Source organism: Delphinapterus leucas, chromosome 3 (assembly GCF_059928025.1).
Source record: "Delphinapterus leucas isolate spDelLeu-1000000601 "Yukka" chromosome 3, BTC_Dleu_Yukka2, whole genome shotgun sequence".
Classification (NCBI taxonomy): Eukaryota; Metazoa; Chordata; class Mammalia; order Artiodactyla; family Monodontidae; genus Delphinapterus; species Delphinapterus leucas.
In genome coordinates, this window is record NC_143131.1 from 88,418,816 (window position 1) to 88,439,217 (window position 20,402).

Below are 20,402 nucleotides of genomic sequence, written 5' to 3' on the forward strand. Positions count from 1 at the left end.
CTATCTCAGTCTAAGATGCCACTGAAGTGGCACTAATAGTGAAATACAGCAAATGCTCCAAGTCCTTTTAATAGCAAAAGGAGGTCAAGCTTCCAGATGTTTCCACTGATTCATAAATAATTGACTACTGTTACAGTTACACTGCATTGTAATGGAGTTAGACCATGTGGCTAGCATTAGTTTGAGTAGTATAAAAGAGTTCAACCAGTATTTAAGAAAATTTTAAATCAGCTTACATATCATTTATTAATAATGTCCTTAACATCCTTTTTTACACCAATTTCTTTCCAGCCAATGTAGTATTTAGATAGTAAAGGCTTTCAAGTAATAAAATTATTAAATAAGCAGAAAACTACAAGTCATCTCTTGATCCCAAAGATTGTCTCTGAACATTGCAGTTCTTGCTGAAAATGTTTATTCTGTTAGCAATACTCATAAAATCCACACACAATATCTGTACCCCCTCCCTGTGTCCTCCATTTACTTACTGTTTGTCTTCCCCTTTTTTAACCTAGTTGTTGTCCAAAGGTCTCTGAAGACAAAAAAACAGTTATTTTTTTAATAGACTAACTGCTGTTTACTTTTTAAAATCTGTGCTCCACTAAACTGTCCTGCCCTAGAATTTATCTGTCACACCTCTGACCACATCCTTCTCCAGCCAAGCCTTAATTAGCATTTTGACACTTTCTCCGTAAAGATTCAGTAAAGATTGATAGCAGCTGCCAGGATAGCTATTTTATATTGAGTGGTCAAGAAAAGCTGCATTAAGGTGGAGACATTTAAGCTGGTATCTGCATGATTAGAAGTCATGCAAGAGCAAGGAAGAAGTAGAGGACCCTAAGGCACGAGTAATTTCACCATGGTCAAGGAACAGATAGAAATCCAGTGTGGCTCAAGAGTACCGAGCAAGTGTCATAGTGGAGGGAAATTGGGACAGGGCATGTGCTAGCCAACCATGAAGAGCTTGGAAAGCCAGAGTAAGGCATTCAAAATGTACTTCACATGTGATGGGAAAGCACTGTGAATTTAATGCAGTGGAATGAGATGGAATATTATATATATATATATATATATAAATATTTTACTGCTCAATGGAGAATAGATTGATAGTGTAAGAATAGAAGTAGGGGCAACTAGGTAGCAGTGTACTGTGGAAAGTCAGGTTGGAGATGAAGGTAGCTTGAACTCAAAAGATAGGACAATAGAAGTAAATTGATTCAGGATATATATATAGGAGATAGAATCAACCAGGCTTGCTGACTAACTAGTTATGAGAACGAGGGAAACAAGAGCCAGGGATGTCAATACGCAGTATTTGGCTTGAGCAGCTTAGAGGATGATGATGTTTCAGTCGGTATCTCCATTTGAGCCCAAAGGCAGGAAAAAAAACCCATGTTCCACATCAAGGCAGTTAGGCAGGAGGAAGTTCCCTGATACCCAAAGGCATATCAGTCTTCTTGATCTATTCAGGCCTTCAAATGATTGGATGGGGCCTACTCGCATTAGGAAGAGCAATCTGCTTTACTCAGTTTACCAACTGATTTGTTAATTTCATCCAGAAATACTGCCACAGACACGCTCAGGATAACATTTGACTAAATATGTCTGGGCACCCTGGTGCCCAGTCAAGTCGATGCGTAAAATTAACCATCACAACTGCTCTGTATTCATTTCTTATGCTTTTCATTTTGTTACTATAGATTCAAGGAAGATGCTTCTTTCTGGGGGCATACATTCCACAGATGCACTGGGTACAATTCTGGTTACCTACTCAAGAACAGCCCTTCTGTAAATAAACAGTAAAGATTCCCTCCTTTGGTTATTTTCACAGTAGCTATACGTATAAGGGAGGTGAATATAGCCAGGACTTTAAGGACAATGCTATCCAAGGTCTGAGTCTTGCCCAATCAAATGGCCCCATGATAAATCTTGGAGTCCCTGTCTTTTTCTATTAGAGACCTGATTTTGAAATGGAGACCTGTTTAGGATGTATATTTGGTGCAGTCTGCGTTTTGGTTACAGAATAAGGGAGTTTCTAAAAAGATGCAATAGAGGCTCTTGGGCTTCAGTAGGCATTTGGTTCTCTTTAGTCTATTATTTTCTTCTGTCACAGATCCCAGTGCTGTTAATAAAAGCCAGCCCACTGCACAATTCTTATGATTATTTTTGCTCCATACCATTAAAGAGCAACGCCATTTTAAAATGCAGCAACTTACCTTCTACCTGAACCTTACCTTATTTAACTGCAAAACAAATCCTTAGAAATTGCAAAGATACTATACACCATAACATATCATCATCTAGCTTACCATCAGCAAATGAATCTTTATTGCCAATAGACCTATGAGTTTTGTCTTTGAGGGCTATTCCTAACACCAGTTTTAATCTGAGCTCTCTGGAAAGTGGAGCTTCGAGTTTAATCCCAGGGAAAGGGAGTGAGGGAAATCAGAAGTGAGGCAGGAAGAGAAATTACCAGTAAAATGATGTGTTGTTTAGCTGGCAACTGCCATTGTGTCAAGTGCAACCTCTTGATGGATTTCACTGAGACCCTCTTCCAAAAGGCCATATAAACAACTGCTTCTCAGTATGGTCTATATTAAAAAGAGGGAGAAAATGCATTAATCGCCTCCTGTATCCCATAGGTCACTTCACAGACCTCCTGTCTCCTTGGTTCAGCCCACTGGGTTTTAACTCACATACGTCCAGCTTATGCATGTATGGACACTGAGGGGCCCTAAGATGTCTCATGCTTTGGTGTGAATGAAGAAGCTATAGGCATAAGGCTTAAGGCATGCAGCACAAACATGTGGTGAGGCAGTCTTGGGTTATGCCATTGCAAAGTTGGTTGAACCCTAGGCACAGCTGGATTGTCTCAGCAGCAACTAAAATAAGAGACAGAAGAGGCTAGGAAAATATGAAAGATTATATATAAGAAATGTTTGGTAGATAGACCAAAATATGGACTGGAGAACCTACTGGTGGCTAAGAATAAGACTTGCACAGTACAGTTTTGACATTCAAGTGATTTTGTGGTTCTTTTTGACTGTTTAGTTCCTCAGAACTAAAATCCTGCTGTTTTTTTTTTTGGCTTTTCAATTTTCATATTAGAATTACAATAGAAGTAAAAAGGATTTCTATCTAGATATACGAATATCTTCACAGTGGTGCTAATTTTTCTATTTTAAAATAGATATGAATCTACCCGTCAGTAAGAAAACTAAAGAAAAATAAAGCTTGTGTTTTGCTCTCTATGGTTACCCACATGCACACGTGCGCACACACACACACACACACACGCACACACGGAGGCAAATAGCTGTTATTTTCACTAATAAATGAAAAAAATGTATTTAAAAAAGAAATAAGGTATGAGCCATTCATATTTTTCTATAGACCTCATCCTGGATATCTTGGGAGCATAGACCATAGGAAAAAAAATTTTTAAGGAATTTTTAATTGCAGAAACACCCAAAAATATATAGATACAGAGGTATTCAGCTAAATATGCTCAAAGTTGTGTACGTGGATGTGTGTGTTTGTGTCTGTATGAGCACACATGCATATGTGTAAATGGAAAATCTGTTTTGTTGTCAGACCTTTGTTATTCTCTGACCTCCATGTTTCAAACAACTCTAACAATTCAGATACAGGCTTGAATCAATTCTGATAACCTACAGGAATTGTGAATGATATTTGTAAATATAGATAATTATTGATTCTTGAAAAAATAAAAATTGATGGCATAAATACAGTGCATGAATATATAATAAATAATTTCCAAAGTATAATACATGTTAAAAAGTATGGTGTGTGTGTGTGTGTGTGTGTGTGTGTGTGTGTGTGTGTGTTGAGTTTGTATTGGATTGGATAGTAAAATACTAAGCCTACCTTATTTTACAAATAAACATATCAAGAAATGAATAGACGGTGATGTGTATGTGGGGAAAAGCAATTGAAAAACTAGACTCCCAAGTACAAACCAGATAAGGATCTGAGAGAATTTTTCAACGCTTTTTTTAGATATTTTTTAAATGTTTAGATTGTCTGTTAGAATTTTCAAATCAAACATGCTACACCCCTTGAGAACATATTGAGAATTAAAGAAAAGCTTTATTACAAATGCCCAATAAAGTAGAATTCTGCCCCAAGAGCTACAAAGTTGTTTTGATAAAGATGGAGAAGTGAAAGTGAGCAAGTGTTAAAATGAACAGAACTTGTTGGAGTCCTAACTTCAACGTGGAGAATTAGCAAAGTCTACACAGTTATGTATAGTACATTTAGGATGCACATGGACTTTACAATAAAACTTCAAATTATTGGCTTTAGGGTTTCCTAGTTACTAGTTATAGGAAAATTTAAGGCAAATAAAGTGATACCGAATTATAAATGGTATTATTCAATAGAGATAATTTAACCTGAACATGCAAATAATTTCAAGGTCAATCTAAAATAAAATTTATTTATCACTCTGGGAAAAGTTATTAAGCACTAACATTCTCAAGTTGATATAAAACAAGTCCTCTTTCTAGACGTTCCTTGATGCAGCCATTAGAAGGTCATCCTGGTTGAGGCAAACAATTGACCATATAGAAGCTTCATTCTTGTAACTGTGTGAGAAATTTGCCATTTAACTTCCATGTGGTTATTATGGATATGAAACATGAAACAGTGTTTTATATTCTTGTTTTTTCCAGAGAGTTAGATAGCAATGAACAACTCTTTGCTTTTAGAAAATTTTAATAACTTGTGTTTACAGGTACCCAAGATATGTTATTGTGTCATGCTATCAGATGTACCAAAATCTGAAACTGGTAGATCTGTTTTGTGTTTAACAAAATTCAAATGCATTTATCAACAAACAAATGTTTTCACAAGGAAAAGGTTGTGTTTTCAATGTTAAACGACCCTATATAGTTTTTCTATACCAAAAACAAGTAGATTTTTCATAGAATCCTTACTAACTATAATTAAATATTTATTCTTCTTTTAAAATTTTAAAGAACCTATGTTAGGCTGATCATAACCAGTGGATAAAGTAACCATAATTAATTAATTTATGCTGTACTCTGAATTGATAAACCTTTATCCTTTGTGTTCTGTTCCATTCAATATCACATATTAGGTTTGCTGCCACCTCACTCTTCAATAGAAACTCTTCAGGCCTCAGTTTTCCCAACAACTACAGTTCATATTTTAATGAGGAATTAAATATTTTAAATAGATTTACATAAACTTATTTCTAGTTAGTTAACACTAATGAAGTTTATTTTTTTCTTTACAATTACTGTAAATTAATATATACTGTGAATTAATACATGCCTATATAAGTGGAAACACTAAGCTCATTATTTTTAAATAGTCACAATTCTGTACAATACCATATTTCAATATATTTAGAGATAACTAAAAATAGAATGAGGATTAAATATTTCACATGAAATATCAGTGATCTGAGTACCTCTTTGGCTGGAGATAGTGTTGAGTCTTCTTTATCAATTGGTGGTTCCACTCATTGTTGGTGCGACTTTCCCATCAAATATGAATGTTATGGGAGCCTGCAATTTTCTCACAGTTCAATATGTTTAGATAAATGGAAGTTCACAAAAATCTTATTTGAAGGGAAATATGAAAACCCTTTCAACAAGTTTAAGTAAAAGTTGAGTTTGTTACAATCCAGAAAATCAGAGCCAAATGTTTAATTACTGATGCTCACCAGCTATTAATCACAGATGCTGGCATTCAGAAAGGGCCCATTCCTGTCAGCAAGCTCACCAACCTTTAAGATTTTTCATTACACTCAAGTCTCCTTGTCTCTTGGCATTAACTCAATAGATCCTAGTCTTTCAACTGATTGTGTCATAAAGATTAGTTGCTAAATTATTGCATGATATACTTGGGCTTTAGCAATAACTCATTTCAGTAGAAAATGAGATGAAAGGGCACATAGTTTAAAAGAGAAATATCATTTGAGATTTCTTCTCTTTGTTCTTTTATTTCTTTCTCTTTTTCATTTGTGTAATATTCCAATAACCCAGAGCTACTGAGACACCATTATATCTAAGTTATTTTTCTCCATGTTTCCTGTACATCACCCTTCATACCAAGTCCCAGGATATATTTTTGAGCTAATTTTGATAAGGTGGTTTTTTAAATTATTTTTTAAATTCCTTTTTATTTTTTCCAGTTTTATTACAAAATAATTGAAATATATCGCAGTATAAATTCAAGATGTACAGTATAATGCTCTGATTTACATGTATTGTGAAATAATTACCATAATAGGTTCAACTAACATACATCATCTCATATACATACAATAAAAAGAAAACATTATTTTCCTTGTGATGAGAACTTCTAGGATTTATTCTTTTAACAACTTTCCTATATATCATACAGCATGGTTAACTCTAGTCATTGTGCTGTATGTTACAACCCTAGCACTTACTTATCTTATAACTGTAAGTTTGTACCTTTTGACCACATAAGGTGATTTTTTAGAAATGAAAAAGTAGCGGTGTTCAAATGAAGGAAATATTCAGAAGACATATCAGTTTATAAAGATATTTTGATTTTACTTTGACCATCTGAGCTCTCCAACAAATATTTGTGATTCCCTGCAAGAATTCTAATTCAGTTGGCCTGTCACCACTCACTCTTAAATACATTATCTGCAAACCGTACTGCTATAGACACTGGAACACTGCCCATTCCCTGTGGTTCCTCTTCAAAAAAAAAAAAAAAATCCTATCTATCTCCCACTCTGGGAAATGCAATCATTTATTCTATACAGGTTCTAATTCTTTTTTTTTTCAGCAACATTTTTGGGGTTAAAAAAAAAATGTAATGATTACCAGAAGAACCAGAAGTAGTACAAAAAAACCCAACCACTCAAGTAATAGAAGTTCACTTTCTTGTGCAATTTTTCCACTCCAAGTTGCTTCATTATTTCTAGCATTTATTCCTCCCTGAGATCTGGCTGAAATGTTTGCCCCCAGCCTTGCTAAATATGGATTATTGTCCTTCTGCGTAATACCCGACTTTGTGAATGAAATTTACACTCTCCCCCTCCTTCCTATAGTTTCTTTGGTTTCTTAATGCAATGGTGATTAATTTGCATTCTTTCCTGTTAGAGTTTTACACTTTTCCTCCCTACTCATGTACACATTTTTAAAGTATTTATATTTATATAATCTTAATTAAAGTAGAAAGCTTATTGAGGTGGCAATGGTCCATTACCTACTACTGAATGATGGAAAGAATGAGGAGGGCGTGCCTTTATGAAACATTGGGAAGCCTTTACTATAAACCAGCCACTAAATTAGGCATCTGCACAGACAGTATCTCATTTAATCCTAATGTCACAAATACAGGAGCAGGCATCATTACACATATGTGGTAATTTCAGAGAAGTTAAATATTTTGCCCAGGATCAAAGTAATAAATAGGTAAACTGAAGATTTGAGTCCAGTCTTCCGATTAAATCCTATGCTCTTATATTCAATAACTGGGCCTCTTAGTACCCAAAGTAGTTCCAAGCAGATAAAGCTTATTCATTACATTTCAAAGACTTTCACTGAGTCCATATCAAAAGCTTCTCCTACCATAAGAACCTCAGAATGCCTTGGTTTAATGTCTGTAAGATTTAAAGTAAGAGTAACTATGGCACCAGACACTTTCAGTTACTACATTCCCATATTAGCATCATCCAAGTACCCTTCTGAGCAAATCTAGCTTCATAAAAATGACATTGTAGTTACACTTGCTTGGTTGTTGAACAGCAGTTAAAGTATAATTAGTGCCACTTAATGGAAAGCATTCCTGAAGTGCATATAGTTATTAATCAAACTCCAATATAAAGCTGGCTACAGTAGTAATGAGTGCAATTATGGGCTGATGAACTGTTAAACTTGAAAACTGACCCTAACCGAATTTTCTTTCTTCAGAAAGTAATAAAACTCAAAGGGCTGAAAATCACTTTATTTCTCTGGGCTCTCTTGCCTCAAAAACAACCTAGGAGATATTTTCTCATGCTCCATGTTTTATAATTTCATGCACACTGAAGCTTGTAGAGTGGTGTGAGGATTGGAAAATGTGACCCTAAAGATAGGGTCAACTCTAATCTGAACCTGACAAGATTTGATCCAGTCCAGACTCGTTACCTACCAGACAATGCGGAATTTTATCCAGCTATTTTGCAGAGTTTCACACACATCAAAATTAAACATAAAAAAATGTCCATTGAGCCTGAATTAGCCAGCAGGCAAATTCAAGTTCAGGATAAAATATTCGTTCCTTTAAAAATATTTGACAGAATCCCAGCAGAATTTTGTAAGATGAGAGTCCCAAGTTGGTCTTCTCTAAATCTTGCAATGGCTATTTTACAAACCTTTAATGGCATCTGCATTTCTTAGTATCAGAAAGCGTGTTTAGAGTTTATATAATACTAGACATGTTTAAAGAATCGTTTATTACCTTGCTTTATAGCTCCACAAATCTTTCTACTTAAGCTCCCTTATAAATGAAATAGCCTTGCTTTTCCCCAGTAATGATTAGAATATCTTCTCACTCTTAAGGCTTCCTAAACATTTTTTGCAGATGCATGGGATGGCTGTCTCATGTCATTTGATCACTGAAGAGGAAAGTTCCTGCTCTGAGCCATGGGCTTGCATTTTATATATACTGTCGGAATTGGCGATTTTATCAAGTTAATAAATACTAATAAGGAGAATTAGGACAGATTTGCTAAATCTGGCATCCCAGAGCTATGTTCAGTAGTTGACAGATGTGAACTGGATTTGAAACACATTAAAAACACAGAAGGGGAGGGAACAAAGAGAAAAGAGAATTAGAGCCTAAAAGTAACTGCACAATCTATTGAAAATGGGAATGAAAAAAATCCCCTGAAATTGAAGAAGTGTAGAAGAGGAGCCTTGAGAGTTCTATTATTGTTACTCCCACTCATAGATAAAGAATTAAGCCAACTTCTTTAGCATGCACTCACACAGCCTTTTGTGATTTGGCACCAACCTCAAGTTCCAGTCCTTTCTCCCACATCAAGCAAATGCATATTACTGGATTGATAAATGTGCCTTAAGTTATGCTTTCCTTGCATCATTATCACACATTATCATAAATGTCTTTTCAGCAACATTCTTGAATTTGGTGCATACCTGTGAGCTTGAAGATTCTGCACAGGGAGGGAGTATGGTTAGGGAAGAAAAGTACAGAACCACCGGTTAGAGAATTCAGCTCAATTTCCCTGATTCAGTCTCCTTTTAACAACTCTTACCATGCCTAAGCATAATCAACAATTCCAGATGCATTCACCAATAATTTTATCTATCCAGTCAGCCCAAATGGGCACCATTTCCTTACTGCATAAAGAAATAGATGAAAAGCCTTTTAAAGATAAAAATATTAGCTGAATTACCACTATCACATGTAGTTATTTTTCTGTGATGTTTCAAAATATGATGTTTTCCACTTTATGTATTGAGTTAGTTTGACTCTGAAAGTTATTCTTAGACAAAAACCTTCGTTTCATTTAAGGCACATTCATTTCATATGCTCAATAATCGTACATAAGTGATGTAGTTAGGAGAATATACTCTGAAAACAAAAAGGTCTATTATGGTTTTATATGTCTGCCCTTTCAGTCATCAAATGGCTCTAAAACCTATCTGTATATTCTTTATAATCAAATCTTAAACAACTAAGATAGTATCATCACTTTCCGATTGCACATTTATTATTTGTATACATTTTTAACAATTTTAATAAATTTTTAATTGGAGTGTTTTCTAAAAGTTGTAATAATTGCTTAATTCAAAAAAATCAAGTTATATGTGAAGGCCATTAGAAATCCCACCTTTTTGCAGACCTCATTGAATCTTTACTTATTCCAACAGTAGAATGTCCTCAGAGTACTCAATGGAAGATCCATGTAGCTAGGGTTTGTGTGTTTTTTTTAATCTGAAGTAACACATTGTGCCAAATAAACACATTTTGCTAATGGAGATACTGTCTTCAAATATGTAGTTAGTATTTTTATTGTCCCCTGAGTAACACATGCTTATGCTTAACTTCCCAAAAACTTTGTTGACTAGATGAAGTAATTTGCCTCTTCATTACATTAGAGGTGTAGTAAAATGAAACTGCTATAGATTACACAGAAACATGAGATTGCTTAGGATGAAAAATAAAGCCCAAAATAACTGTTCAGTTGATCTGAATGTTTGAGGTTTCCAGTCAGTGGTGATTCTTATTTCTCATACAGCAACCTTACTTTTAGATACTTAACTTAATATTTTTCCAATATTTCCTACTAGGTTTAAATAACTGTTCTAGCCTCCCAAGCTGGTGTCTTGTCAAGTGAACACAAGATGAACAACTTTTACAGCTTTCTTTTAAACTATAAAAATGGAAGAACAGTGGTAGAAATGTGTGAAAGAGAAAGTGACAGTATAACATTCGCCAAATTTTAAGTATCCAGAAAAATAACTATAAATACTGAGAGAAGATAAAGAGGGACTTCCCTGGTGGCGCAGTGGTTAAGAATCCGCCTGCCAATGCAGGACGTGGGTTCAAGCCCTGGTCCGGGAAGATCCCACATGCCACGGAGAAACTAAGCCTGTGCGCCACAACTACTGAGCCTGAGCTCTAGAGCCTGAGAGCCACAACTACTGAGCCTGCGTGCCACAACTACTGAAGCCCACACGCCTAGAGCCCGTGCTCTCCAACAAGAGAAGCCACCGCAATGAAAAGCCCACGTGCCACAACGAAGAGTAATTCCCGCTCACCACAACTAGAGAAAGCCCACGTGCAGCAACAAAGACCCAATGCAGCCAAAATTAAATAAATAAATTTATTTAAAAAGAAGAAAAGAAAATGAGGAGATCATTGTACTTCATTGCGTGAGGTAAATCCAAGACAACGCATTCATTTGCCTTCCCACAAAGGGTCCTCTCTTAGTCTTTACTAAGCCTGATAAGAAAGGAAGAGGTGAACTGAGCTTACTCCTTTTCTAACTGTATTAAAAACTCAGCACATGTTATTCACATAAATTAAAAGTATGATAAGAAATTTGTGTCTACACTAAAAGTATTAATCATTTCACCTACTCCTAAAACTAAAACAATGTATGTATTTGGTTGGCCAAAATGTTTGTTTGTTTTTTTCCTTAAGATGGCTCTAGTAGCACTTTGTTGTCTTTAACTTCATTCGGAAGTTGCATTTGAAACAATTTTGTTAGATTGTTTGTGACAGCTGTCATATCAGCATGCATTTAAAAAAAGACACCAAAATTGGTGAATTTTTGTGTAACCATTTTAATATTGAAGATAGAAGAAAAAGACCAACATTTTCAGCATATTCTGCTTTATTATTTCAAGAAAGGTTAAAACACAACCAAAATGCAAAAAAAGATTTGTGCGGTGTATGGAGAAGGTGCTGTGACTGATCGAGCATGTCAAAAGTGGTTTGTGACGCAAGAGGGAAGAGATATGGGAACATATGTATATGTATAACTGATTCACTTTGTTATAAAGCAGAAACTAACACACCATTGTAAAGCAATTATACCCCAATAAAGATGTTAAAAAAAAAAAAAACTGGTTTGCGAAGTTTCATGTTGGAAATTTCTCTCTGGACGATGCTCCACCATCGGGTAGAAGTTGATAGCGATCAAATTGAGACATTAACTGAGAACAGTCAACGTTATACCACGCGGGAGATAGCTGACATACTCAAAATATCCAAATCAAGCATTGATAATCATTTGCTTGGTTATGATTAATCGCTTTAGTGTTTGGGTTCCACGTAAGTTAAGCGAAAAAAACCTTCTTGACCATATTTCCGCATCCGATTCTCATTAAACGTAATGAAAACGTTCCATTTTTAAAACAAATTGTGACAGGTGATGAAAAGTGGATACTGTACAATAATGTGGAATGGAAGAGATCGTGGGGCAAGCGAATTGAACCACCAACAACCACACCAAAGGCCGGTCTTCATCCAAAGAAGGTGATGTATATATGGTGGGATTGGAAGGGAGTCATCTATTGAGTCCCTTCCAGAAAACCAAACAATTAATTCCAACAAGTACTGCTCCCAATTAGACCAACTGAAAGCAGCACTCAACGAAAAGCGTCCAGAATTAGTCAACAGAAAATGCATAATCTTCCATCAGAATAATGCAAGACAGCATGTTTCTTTGATGAACAAGCAAAAACTGTTACAGCTTGGCTGGGAAGTTCTGATTCATCCCCTTGTACTCACCAGACATTGCACTTTCGGATTTCCATTTGTTCTGGTCTTTACAAAATTCTCTTAATGAAAAAAATTTCAATTCCCTGAAAGACTGTAAAAGGCACCTGGAACAGTTCTTTGCTCAAAAAGATAAAAAGTTTTGGGAAGATGGAATTATGAAGTTGCCTGAAAAATAGCAGAAGGTAGTAGAACAAAAGGGTGAATACGTTGTTCAATAAAGTTCTTGGTGAAAATGAAAAATGTGTCTTTCATTTTTACTTAAAAACCAAAGGCCAACCCAACTTGTGTATAGGTGTGTATGTGTGTTATATTCACTTTTCCACCTGTAAATATTTATTGCATTTAACTACCGCAAAAATTAAATCATATTTTACTGCAGAACTAAGGTGTGATTCTATATCAGGAGTTTGAGAAGATCCATCTCAGAAATGCTTTGAAATGAAGGCCTTACAAAAAATCGACAGAGCCTTTATAATAGTCCCTATTAAGGGTTCCAATTTTGTAAACGCTCTTTCATTTTCTTCAGGTAGAAGAGGAGGGGTACTTGTAGATCAAATTAACCCATCAGTCCAGAGCCCAAACCATTATTAGAGTCAGTTGTAATTCCTAGAATCACTTTAACTGAACGGTTAGTATGAGAAAGTATCCAAAGAATCATGTGACCCAACCTCTTTATTTGTGCAGAAGAAAATAGAGAGAGAGAGAGAATAATTAACAGGAAATGTCCTAAGTCTGCTCCTGGTTATTGCCAAAGTAGGGGGTAGAAACCATGTCTTCTGGAGGCTTCTTCTGAGTATTTTCTACCATTTTAGAAAATAGTATTTAAATTACATAATGTGCTCTTTGCCGTTGAAGGGTTCTTTGTGGGATCCCTTTAAGGAACAAACTACTGCATTTAAAACCCAGTTTGATATATACACTTTCTACTTTCACAAGAGGAATATGATCTGGGCAGTATGGTCAAGGGTAATAGCTTGAGGATTGAAAGAATCAAGATTTCACCCTGACTTTGCCAGTAAATAACTTGGACTTGATCTTCAGTGTGACTTGGCCTCAGTTTTCTTGGATGCAAAATTAGATTGCATTCATATCCACTGTTAGATTGCATTCATATCCAGTCCAGTATGATTTATGTCATTGTTTATCTAAATTTTCAGTCCCTATTTCCTAAAGATAAAACTCTAACTAAAACTAACTCAATCAAAATGTAAAAGTGTATTTGTTAAACTTACATTGAGAAGTTTTACATAAAGACCACAATTATTCTAATCATTATGATATTTTTGTATTTTCAGTCAAACATGATAATTTTTAGAGCAGTAAAATTTATCTTTTGCAAAAATTTTGATGACATTTCTATGAAAAATGGGGACGTTTTCCTCTAATAAAATGTCCACAGACACACACAAAAATTACTCTTAAATGTTTAGTCTTTACACCTTAGAAAGAATGTAAATACTGAAATACCCTCTTAAATATAAGTTTGCAATGCAACAATCCCAATTTCTACAAACTCCTTGCTTATCTTTAAAATATTTTAGATTGTTCACAGTTTAAGCATTATCTCATTAGACTTACAATAACACCTAAATTTTCCATTTCCATGAAGATCGTATGAAATAATTCTTTTTGAATGTCTTAGGAGGGAATACTTTTTTAAATGACTTAAAGGTTTTTGTTTGTTGTTTCTTTGTTTTGTTTACTCAGATTTGTTTGGTTAGGTTTTTTTGGCTTTTTTTTTTCTTATTAATGTAGGCATTTTATGGAAGATTTGTATGTCACATTTCCATAGCATTTAGTTTATATAAAATGATCTTGACTTTTCTACTTGTCTCATGGAAAACAAGCCACAAGCATTTCTTCATTTTTTTAGCTTCAAAATAATTGCCTGAGATGGTTATAAAGATATATTCTGGATAGCTAATGTTGCAGGTTGTCTGATCAATGAAAGCCCTGTTGAGTTGTAAATACACCAGTGCTGTGAGAATCAGATTAAATCATTTGTTCTTTAGTCATGTTTCAAATTTTCATTGTTCCAATCAATTCAGGAAGTTGTTGCCATCTGATATAAGCCAAATTCTCTTGAACTATGCTTTTAAAGTTTTTTAACTATTACACCACCAGCTAAGAATATTTTGTCCATTTTAACTTTTGCAGGTTTGAATTTTGGATAATTTATTTCAGTTTTCATATGTAAAAAAAGGAATTGCACTACAGAATATACTTTTTCAAGCTAAGCATGCACTTCACAGTAATTCCAGTGCAGATATGTAGCAAAATTGCTACTCTGTAATTTACTTTTCCTAAATATAAAAAAAACAAACTTTTTTACATTTTCTTCTGTTATGTGAATGCCAGTCTTCTTTAGGGAAAACTTGTTGTTAAATGTCCTTCCTATTTTTAATCAGACAGTGGCTCTGTGCTTTAATTGTGCCGCATTATGGCATGTAGTACTCAGACAGGAAGACTCCCATCTCACTGATTGGAGTCACACAGGTAGATGTGATTCAAGTCCTTTTATGTCAGTTCAGGTTAAAATACATCACCTCTGCTACTATAGTTCTTTTAATCAAAGTCTGCCAGTCATGCTTATATGTATTAACAAAAATGATGAATTTTGGGTTTAAAAATAGATGATTATTTTTAGTTTTTACCAAAAATATTATTTTATCATTGTTTGTATTCATGTTTATTTACAGAAATTTTTCAAAAGAAAAATATATATAATGTAAAATATTTATAAAAGTAAATTTTGTCTAGAAAATTTTATTGTTTACTGTTTTCTATATAATTATGTCAACACAGGTAAATTGTAAAAGCAATACTGTGTTTGGCATATCTATCAGTTGCCAATCACTAATATTTAGTAACTATCTACTATGCTTCCTGCATAGTAATCATTGTTGATAGGTAATGGTTAATTAAAAGACCAATCTTAATCTTTATAGGATTACAGAAATTACATTAGTTTTACAAATTAGAGATTGATTATACTCACTTTTATTTACTCCAAATTAGATTATTTTAGACTGGTTAAACTGGTAGAAAAAGGCTTTTAACATAAAGCAACAAGAAACAATATGGCAGGAGGGGGGAACTTAGTAATCAAGAGATAGAAGTTTATTATTAACTTTCTAGCTAATAAATATTACATTGATTTATCAGAGAAAATAATTGTATAATAATGGAAGAAAATCCTGAGCTTAGAAGGGACCAAAACTAAATAAGTTCCAATGAGGTATTTCTTGGATACCTAGCAAAGTTTCTTATGAACCATTCACACCCCAGGAACAGCAATGCCCTGGTAAGCCCAACTTCTGTTATATTGTGCCATCAATTAGTCCAACATATCTCAGGCATTTCTAAGTAAGCAAAGAACACCATTGTGTTTTATTTCACTTTTTGAGGTTTTCTCACCAAGAGTTATCATTTTCATTTTGCCTTTCATGTTTTCTCAACCTACTTCTGTGTTAAATTCTATTATTTTTAAAAAATCATATTAATAATAGCATGACCCAAGAAACTAATTTGTGTCCTCAGAACAAAGTGAGATAGTGTAAACATTATCAGTGGAAGAGGAAAGAAACATACTGTAAAATTAAATTTCTAATTCTTGTTTTTGAAATTTATTTTTTACAATATAAAAACCATCAGTCAAGAAGATATCACTAACTTAAATTTTTAGTCCTATTTGAAGGCTGCCAAAAGTGCAAAAATGTTGACATCCAAAGTTATAATATGTTTCATACCACATCACTCAGATAAGTTTTGGGAAGCAGCCTCCTCACACTACCCACTCCCTTTCTTCTATGTCTCATCCTACTTTAATTTTCCAGTTTGGCATTTATTGAGCCATTGTCTACCAAGATAACAGAGATGGCATTGAAATGATTTTGAGGAATTGGCTAAAGGAGTAAAGGATAAATGAATTTTAAATTGGGCTGGGGACTCTAATATATATATATATATATATATATATATATATGTATTTTTAAAATTTTCTTCTTTGTTGATCACCACTGCTGCTCAAGTTGAATATTGTGGCTCTGTTAAAAAAAAAAAATCTGCTAACCCCTTACTTCTTCTGCCAGTTACTTTTTTATGTATACCTGTAATTAAACCCATTCTGGGATTCATGTCAACCTTCCAGCACAGCGATCAATACTAAATTGTAACAAAGGGAAAGAGAAGATCTGTGTTGTTAGTAGATTTTTGCCTGTACTTGTACAAATAAGATTAGAAGCAGCATGTAAAGTGAGCTGTGAGTACATGACACTTTCCCAATAACTGTTTTTCATTATTTTGAAGTGTGCATGAAACTCCTGCCACTCTGGGTCCTCTCAGTCTCTCCCACATGTCACTGAGGATTCAGCTTTGGTTCATCTTCAACCCTCTGACACAAAACAAAGACTCCTTGGCACCTGCCGTCCTAACCAACCCAAAGATCACTGTATTCCAAAAAAACACAGATTTCTGGGAACAAAATAACCGCTTTCCAATATGAATAGTTAAAATATGAATTTACAGACATAATTATAATTTTTAAGTCATAAAACAAGACACACTACCAACTTCCTTAAAACTTGAATTCAGAAATCAATACAGATAGACAGATGTCCATAAAATAAAACTGTCTTGTAATACATGAAAAATATCTCCTTCCTTTCATTATATTTTTGTTTTCTGAGAACATTTCATGTCACCAAGTATTAGTTATTTGGGGAAAAAATAGTATTCACTGAAGGTATTCTAATGTCCTGAATTTTCAGAAAGAAAATGTCTGGTAGCATACTCAAGATAGATTTATTCCCCTTAACATTTAAAAAAAAAAAAAAGCAGAAAGTACAATAAAGTAGCTTCACTTTCCAAATAACAGCTGTGTTAAAATACCAACTATGGCTATAGCATAATGCATGAGGTCAGTACTCACTTTACAGTTATTATCAGAATGCATAGCTCACAATTCAAAAAGTTCTTACTATCTATATTACATTATCTTGGGTTAAGAGCATAATGTCACCTCCCTGAACTTTCCATTTCATTGCTTTTGTTGGTTTTCATAAGGTTAACCCTTAGAGGTAGGGGTGCTTACATCTTGAATTACAAAAATTTATGCTCTTTCCTCGGTACCTGAAATTTATATTCATCAGCATTAAAGGATGTTAGATGTATAAATCTCTATGGATCAAGATAAGAACATACACCCAAAAGGGATTCTAAGTGTACTCTTTATATTTACCACTAATGTCCTTGTTACCATGGCTGTGTGATTTGAGTTCATATGCATACATATTAGAAAGGTAAAATATTAGAGCTCACATTTCTCTCATTGCTCTTGAAACAAGACAAAAGAAAAAAATTAAATGAGAGATATGTACCTAGGCAAATGTTTCCATATTTTTTTTTATCTGCCTGCTAGCTTTTAATTATAGACACCATTGACTCAACTCATGGCCAGAGTTGAACTTCTACCTTCACGGACTTACCTGACAAAGAGAATAATGGAGCTACAGATGTAACAATTCTGAGTTCATCATTCAGTGAACAATGTTGCTGAACCTAAAACTCACCCTGTAGCTTTCCAACTAGGAGCAGTATGTTTTACCTATTTGAAAAAATGGAAAACAATTGCTGAACAATTTCTTGGGTTCTGTTTCTGCAAGAGGGACTTAAAAAAGTCCACAATACATCAGATTTTGCTGCATTCTTTTTCATGCTGGCAAAATATAATTCCATTTTCAAGCCAAAAGCGTGGACACTTTTTTCCCTTTCATTCTTCATAGACTTTCAGTATTGTAATAATGGTTTCAAGACATGACTGTCTCCCACAGAATATAACGTGGCTGCAGTGGACATCATAACACTTTTCTGAGCAACTTACATGTCCTTGTTTTTTCAGTTATACAAAATAATTTGAGCTGTCCATTTTTTGTTGTTAGGGCTGTTAGATGAAATATAGGACCTATAGTTAAATGAATTTCAAATAAACAAAGAATGACTTTTTAGTATAAGTATGTTTCATTCAATATTTGGACCATATGTGTACTAAAGAAATATTCATTTATTTGAAATTCAAATTTCAGAGGGTTTTCTGGGTTTTTATTTGCTAAACCTGACAACCTTTTTCAATTACCTATAATTTTTGACATGAAGCAATATTCTGGGGTGTTATCATATAGTTTAGTTTGATTTGGTTTGATTTTATAAATTTCTGTTGCAGTGGTCTTCAGTTCAACTTTAATAATGTCATGCAAAATCAAAAAACTAAAAGGACAAATCTGTTTAAATTATCAAAAAGTTTTTGGCTTTCTGAAACAAGGGCAGTTTTTAAAGTAATGTCACTTTTCTACTTGAAAAGGGCAGTACCATGTGGGAGAATGGGACTGATAATGAGATACAGGCCTTTCATTGGTTTGAATATAGCCCTAGGTGGTAGTGACTGAAAGTTTTTGCCATCTGGTACCTGATCAGTAGCTGATGTGAAGCTGTTGATTTCACGTAAAAAAAATCAAGGCAAATAACAAGTGTTTAAGAAGAGTAATTTTATTGTCCACAACACCTCTGTAACCTTGACCAAATCATTTCACTTCTCTCTCAATTTCTCCATCTCTGCAAAAGAAAATATAATACTAGTCATATGTCAAGCCATCCTTGTATTAAAATATCATCAGGTATTGCAGGAAAATTTAAAGATAAAACATACTTTAGATAGTACTTCTTTCATTTCAGTTGGGAAATAGCTACAGCTTTCTAAGTTGTAGTAAATAGGAAAAGCCTATCTGAGTAGTTTTAAGATGTATTCCTTAAGATTTTTCAAGAGCCTGTAGTACCCCCAAAGTTGAATGCTAGAAATTTTGCAGCTTGTTATTTGGAGAGGCTTTAGAGAAGCTACTACATGAGAAATATGGAAGTATTTACACCAAGGGGGTCCTAGATACCTACCTTCCTGTCATTTATTTTCTTGTTCCTTTCCCCATTCCCTTGTCTTAAGAGTACTTGCATTCCAGTTATGGTGAAAAGAGGAGCACTGTGTTTACATAAGAAGACCTGAATTTAAGACCCAGGCCGGCTATTATTCCATGCTGGGAAAACTTGAGAAATTAATTTAAACTTTGAATCTCTAATATTATTAGTGTAACTCTTGAATCTATTTGTGGCAAGGGTAATTTTTTTCATCAAAACATTAAAAAGAATGCCAAGCCTCTCTTTTAAGAAGATAGATTTGGCAACGTATGACAAAAGACTTAAAGTTTCACTTCCCACCTCAGGCAGTGTAATGGAGACAGAAACACAATGGAAGAGAAGATACAGAGGTATGACAAGACCGGTGTATTTGGGGATCTGTGGGCAGTTCAGAATAGATAAGGTTTGAACTATGAGGTGCAGTCAGGGATCAAACTGGAGAGACCCCTGTGGGCCAGCTCAAGGAGGGTATTGTATACCATACTAGAAAATTTATACTCTATTTTGTGGACAGTGAGAAAGATATTAAGCAATAGAGTAAGGTGTTCAGATTCGTGTTTTAGGAACTGTCCAAATTGAGGCAGCTAGATTGGAGTAGAGCAAGAATAAAGGAAAAGGAACTTGGAAAGTTACAGCAATAATCGAGGCCAAAATAGATAAAAGCTTGAATTAAGGCAATAATGAAGAGAAGGGAGGAGGAGTTGAGTATGAGAGCTATTAATGAGATAGGCTTTGCTAGACAGTAATAAGTTTGAGCTAGGAAGTAAGAAAGGGATGTCCCCCAGGTTCGTACCTTGGGTTACTATGTAGACAAAGGTGTCATTTACAAAGTTTGAGAGTTCAGAAACAGATATAGTTTTGTGGGGGAAGACAGCCGGTTGAGTTTACCTTTCAGGTCTACCAAAGTGAATTACCTAGAAGCAGGGAGTTTAAAGAAGAAGACTGGGCTGCAGACATGGTTTGGGGAGTTAAACTTGTCAAAGTTCTTTGCTGCAGACCACAAAATCTGCATTAGCCAGGATAATCAAAAAGAGATCTTTAAGTGTTATGGAGCACACAGAGAATTAATGTAGATGTGCTGAGCCTGTAGTCTAATTTTCCAGAAACAACACCCCAAAGACACCAAAAACCTGGCCCACCAATGAAGTGGCTACATCTGCTAAGATCAGGAA